This window comes from Dioscorea cayenensis, chromosome 20, assembly GCF_009730915.1.
Source record: "Dioscorea cayenensis subsp. rotundata cultivar TDr96_F1 chromosome 20, TDr96_F1_v2_PseudoChromosome.rev07_lg8_w22 25.fasta, whole genome shotgun sequence".
Taxonomy (NCBI): domain Eukaryota; kingdom Viridiplantae; phylum Streptophyta; class Magnoliopsida; order Dioscoreales; family Dioscoreaceae; genus Dioscorea; species Dioscorea cayenensis.
In genome coordinates, this window is record NC_052490.1 from 31,028,252 (window position 1) to 31,033,935 (window position 5,684).

Here is a 5,684-nt window from a genome sequence, read left to right on the forward strand (position 1 = left end):
TCTGGGTGATAGGCTCACTTTAGTATACTTTGTCCTTTCCGCAATCCCAAACTTCTGGATGTCTATCTTCAAACTCACCTGTTGGGTTGTTAAATCTATCGACAAGATTCATAGAGATTTCTTGTGGTTGGGTCCTGACATCGATCATCCTAAAATGTGGCTTGTAAAGTGGCATCGCATTTGTAGACCTCACAAATAAGGAGGTTGGGCATTCTGAACCTTGAAGTTTTCAATGTGGCTCTGCTAGCAAAATGATGGTAGAAATTTTCTTCTGGTGTTCCTTGGTGTGGGGACAAAATTGTCCGATTTAACTATTCCATCTCTACTCAAGATTGGAACCTCTTCAGCAGACCACCTAACAAAAGATCTTTCATTTGGAATGGGCTGCTTCATTGTTTTTCGGGCTTCCAAGCAAGAGTCTTCTCGGTTGTGCATAATGGTGAAAGTACTTTTTTTTGTTGGATAAGTGGGTGGATAACTGTGCACCTAAAAATCTTTGGCCCCATCTTTTTGCTTCTTCTAATAGGCCATTTGGTATTTGATGAGTATAATTTGCACTTAATACTCATAATGAATTAAATTTGAATTATTTTAAACTAATTTTACTCCTAATTTTATTATTATTGCATTGTAGGAAAGAAAGAGAATGATTCGAAGGAAGAACATGTAAAGGTACAAAATTAGAGAAAGAAGAGCAAAGTTTCAACAAAGAGGGAACAAGCAAAATAGAAAATCTAGCGCCTAGGCGCTAGCATGCGCGTAGTGCTTAGGCGCTACAACATTAAGAGGTGCAAAACAGAAATTATAGCGCCTAGGCGCTACAGTCTTTGGCGCCTAGGTGCTACCCCGATTTTTATGTTATAAATGGGGCTAGGGTTGAGACGAAAAGGGAGGAGAATTAGAGAGATCAAGAGGCCGGGAGCGAAGATTCAGCGTGGATTCATTGCCAGGCTTTAGTTTTTAGTTTTTCTTTGTTTATTTGATTATGAACCTTATTAATATGTCGAACTTTGCAATTATTATGTTCTAAATACTTTTTCTAGGGCTATGATATAGCCAGACTATGAAATCCTAGATTCATCTTTGTTTAATTTAATTGATGCATGTTTCAAGACTATGTTGGATATTTTAATCTATGCTTAATGCTTGTGATTGCTTGATCACTAATTGCATGACTATTAATTTGATTTGAGACTGAGAGGTGATAATTGAATTAGGTCTTGGTTGAAATATTGTACAATCATCATAAGATAGAGATATTTATGAGGTTGTATGTATCATCATAAATTTCTAGAGCTTAATGAGTTCCATAGGTTCACAGTTATCTCAAAATGATGTTAACTTATCTAGTGGAATATGCTATTGATGCTTGAGAAAGATCAATATGTAATTTAGGAAAATTTGATGACAACATAAGAAACAAACATTGATTGATTGAAGTAGATGATCTAGGTGAAATTAGTCTAGGTGAACTCAGAAACCCTAGAATCTCTTGACATTGATTTCTCCTTATCTCTCTCTCTCTCTCTCTCTCTCTCTCTCTCTCTCTCTCTCTCTAGTCTTTGAATTAGATTTTCTAAATTAAACCTCTTCAATATCATTAGTAAAGTAGAATTAGCGTTAGTAATTTTGGTAATTAATAAGCTCAATCCTCGTGGGAACGATACTCTCTTATCACTATATTACTTGTTTGCGATAGCGTATATTTGCGTTATATAAATCACATCCAACAGTATTGTCAAAGACCTCCTCCTTCTCACCCAAACTCCCTGGTTTCAAGCTGATCATGCTACGCTGTTGGCTCAAATCCCTCTCCAGCTTCTTACTAAGTAGGGAATTACAGACACCAAACGGTGGTCCCTCACCCCTAACAGAGCCTTTTTTGTCAAGTCTCTTTATAATTTTCTCATTAATGGCGGAGTCAGCTACAAAATTACTCTTGTGATTTGGTATGGCCTCTGCCAAACGAAAATTAGTGTGTTTAACTAGCTTGCTTAGGACAGCGGTATCCTTACTTTGGACAACCTCGCAGCTAGAGGTTGTAACAAGCTTCCAATAGCTACCTGTGTGTTGTGCAATGCAAGCATTGAAATAGTGAATCATCTCTTCTTGCTCTGTCCTTTTGTAGAGAGGATGTGGTCCTTTCTTGCAGCTCACTTCAGTATTCCTCCCCCTCCATGCTTTTTAGCAATTTTGTGGGGGAGCTAGTGCTCACTTATTCCTGCTCCCAGCAAGATTGCTGTGGACTTATTGATTAAATCCTTGTTGTGGAATGTTTGGTTGGAAAGAAATACTCGTATCTTCAACAACAAGTTCTCTGTTCATCGATCTGTGCTTTTGAAAATTATTTATATGTTCTTGAATTGGTTCTCTGCAGTTCCGTAAGCCAAGAGACCAAATCTGGAGGGGGTCGCATCCGCAGCTAGGCTGAGTTTGGAGTTCCTTAGTGGGAAGACAAGGGTCAGAGGTGATCAGCAGGAGTAGTTCTCTAGTATTTGTGGTCTCCAGCTGCTCTCTTGAGCCAGAGTGACCTGAGTTAGCTTTTGCTCTGTTTTTCCCTGTGTACTCTGTTTTGCTCCACTTGTAGTGGACATTGTACTCTTTTCTTTTAATTGATGCATGTGGTTTATTCACTTCCATCAAAAAAAAATTTTAATTCTAATATAATATTCTAAAGTTTTTTTTGTGTGTTTATTTAATAAATGTGTACAAGTAACAGATGTAAATAATTAAGCGGCATTGCTAGTTGTGCCAATCTACAGCGGGCCCCACACCCAATGCTAACATGGCCTGGGCGTTCAGGTCATACTTGACTTGAGCACAAAACAGGAGCTACTCAAGGATAAAGCCAATCAAGCAACCGTTTTAGGCCCTCGAAAATTGAGGTCCTCATCTAAATTTAAACCAATATAGTTTTTAAAATTTTATCATTTTGATTATAATAATAACTATATACCGGATAAATAATAACTTCTAAATTTAATTTGTGGCCTCATTATTAACTTTAAATTTTTAAAAGTTTTAAAATCTTATCCTTTCATAATAATTAAATTTGTTGTATAGTTAATTAATATTAAAAAAAATTATTTAATATGGCACCGATTTCAAATCTTCCATCAACTAGTTTTTTTAAAATAAAAAGTAATAAATTAAGTTCTTAATTTTTTTTTTACTTTAATGTATAATTAATTCTTTTTTTCTCCCAACAAACAAATCTATTTCCAAAAACCAATGTAGCAACAATACATAATTAATTCTCCTCCTCTCAATAAACAAATCTATTTAAAAAAATGTAGCATCAATACTTTTTTTTAATAATTTTTTTCTTATTAACTAATTAGGGTCATCTTTTATGCTTGGGCTTAAGGTCTTTATAAGCCTTTTGCCACCCCTGTCACGAAAATACCTAGTTAAGCACAGCTAAGCAGCATGGCCCATTTGATAATTCTATATTAATTTATTTTGACCCTTCCGAAAATTAGAAGAAGGTCATCTCTTCTAATTTTATTTAGAGTAAATTATTTAAATAGTCATTTAACTATTTGGTTTTTTTAGTCACCGAATTATAAAAAGTTTCAATTAAGTCTTTTAACTTTAGATTTGCTTTCAATTGGATCATCCAAGCTAACTTTGTTAACGGCGTGTTCATGTGCATGCCACATTATACCTCTTGTCACATAGCATGCCACGTGGATAAAAAAATTCTTTAATCAACTCATATAACATATTCATGTCAAATATACAAAAAAAAAAATTTAATTTTTTGAATTTTTAAATTTTTTAGTCAAATAGTTGCAACAATGTGACTTATTTAATTTGATTCTTTATTCGCATGGCATGATGATATGGCAAGAGAGCATGGCATAGCATATCACGTCAATATGTTATTAACAAAGTTAATTTAGATGACCAATTCAACGCAAATATAAAGTTAAGGTACTCAATTAAAATTTTTTACAATTTGATAACTCAAATAGAAGTAATTGAATAATTAAATAAGTGTTTAAATAATTTACCCTTTGATTGAAAGCGACCAATACTTTGTTCAATTTTTTTTTTTTTATAAAAATGGATAAACCAGTTATTGTTCACCCAACTCATAGTCCAAAGCATATTTGTTTATTTTCTTTAATGCCTTTATTGTAATTTACTAGTGTGATGTAATGTTTTGTTATAAAAATAAAAATAACTCCTCTGACAGAGATGGATATCCAACAACCACTGAATTAATTGTGTGCTGGTGAGGTCATTGTCATGACGAAGTCCGGAAGTCTATGAAATGTAAATAGTCAAAATTGGTAAAATTAAATTTCAACAATGAGATATTGGTTTCTTTGGAACAACGTCTCTAATTTTAAGCTTGTCATTAAATTTATTTTCAGTTATAAAAATATCAAAGAGGTTGCCACAGGCATCTAATTTAAATACCATCAAGAGTTTTCAATTTTTTTTTTTAAGGTTTCCACTGTTAGTAGGCTGTGTTTTGTCCTTATCTTATTTGTTATCTTTACACCGTTCCATTTGATTTGTGATCAATGTGGTTTATTATTATTATTTTTGTAAATATGAACTTCCATTTTGGAATAATTATGTTTAAAATCATTAATTTTTGTCAAGGGAAAAGTTTTTTTGTCCAAATAAATAATAAGGCCCTCCATTTAAAAAAATATCAAAAAAATAGGTAAGTACAAAGATATACTAATTAACAAAGAGTATTGTACAAATTTTTAAATTTTGACAATTTTTTACAAAATTTTGATTAAGGGGCTTAGGTTATTCCTTCAAGCAAGATTTGGATAAAACATGATGTATAAATAATAAAAATCGTCAAATGATTATATTGCCAATTCTCTCATGGAAGCTTGGTTCTTTTGTTTTGTTTAATTAATTTATTTTTTTTGATAAAAAATGAATAAACCACTGTTTTATTGAAAGAAACTAACTCAAAAAGACATAAAACAAACACACCAGAAGAACAAAGTCCAAAATCTCTTTTGTTTTGTTGATCACTTAATCATTCTTCTTTTGATTAATTAGTGGTTAAATTTATTATATATTTTTTTATAAAATATGCAAACTACAAATTTATTAAAAACATTAAACATAGTACAAAAAATCAGTGGTTTATCCCTGTCATGTTTTCTTCTTTCTCAATAAATCAGTGATTTATCCACTTTTCATCATTAAAAAAAACATTAAACATAGTACAAATAAGAAAAAAAAACAACAAAAGAACTGAAAACACAACAACATAAGTCACAAATAGTGAAAAACAGAGAATCTTAGGTGCAGAGTATCTCTTCAAAGGGGAAATTAAGAGAAGCTTTCATGTGGATTAGCCAGCGGATGAAGTAAAACTCAAAAGATAAACATATAAAATGTTTATTTTATTGATTTGGAAAAATGAACATTTTGTGGTTTATCCATTTTTTAAAAAAAAAAAATTGAAAATTTATCTTTGTTTTTTTTTACATATATAAAATAGGTGGTTTGTTCCCTCTTTTAATAAAGTAAAAAATCATAAATAAAAATAAATAGCTGGTTGGTAGAGGGTCATATCCAACGGTGGATCGATAGACTTTAAATGTTGACAGAAATAAGAAATGACGTCATAAACAAATTATTTGTTTTCCTTTTTAAATAAAATCTAAAAATATAGGGATTTATTGGAGATGAACTTCTGG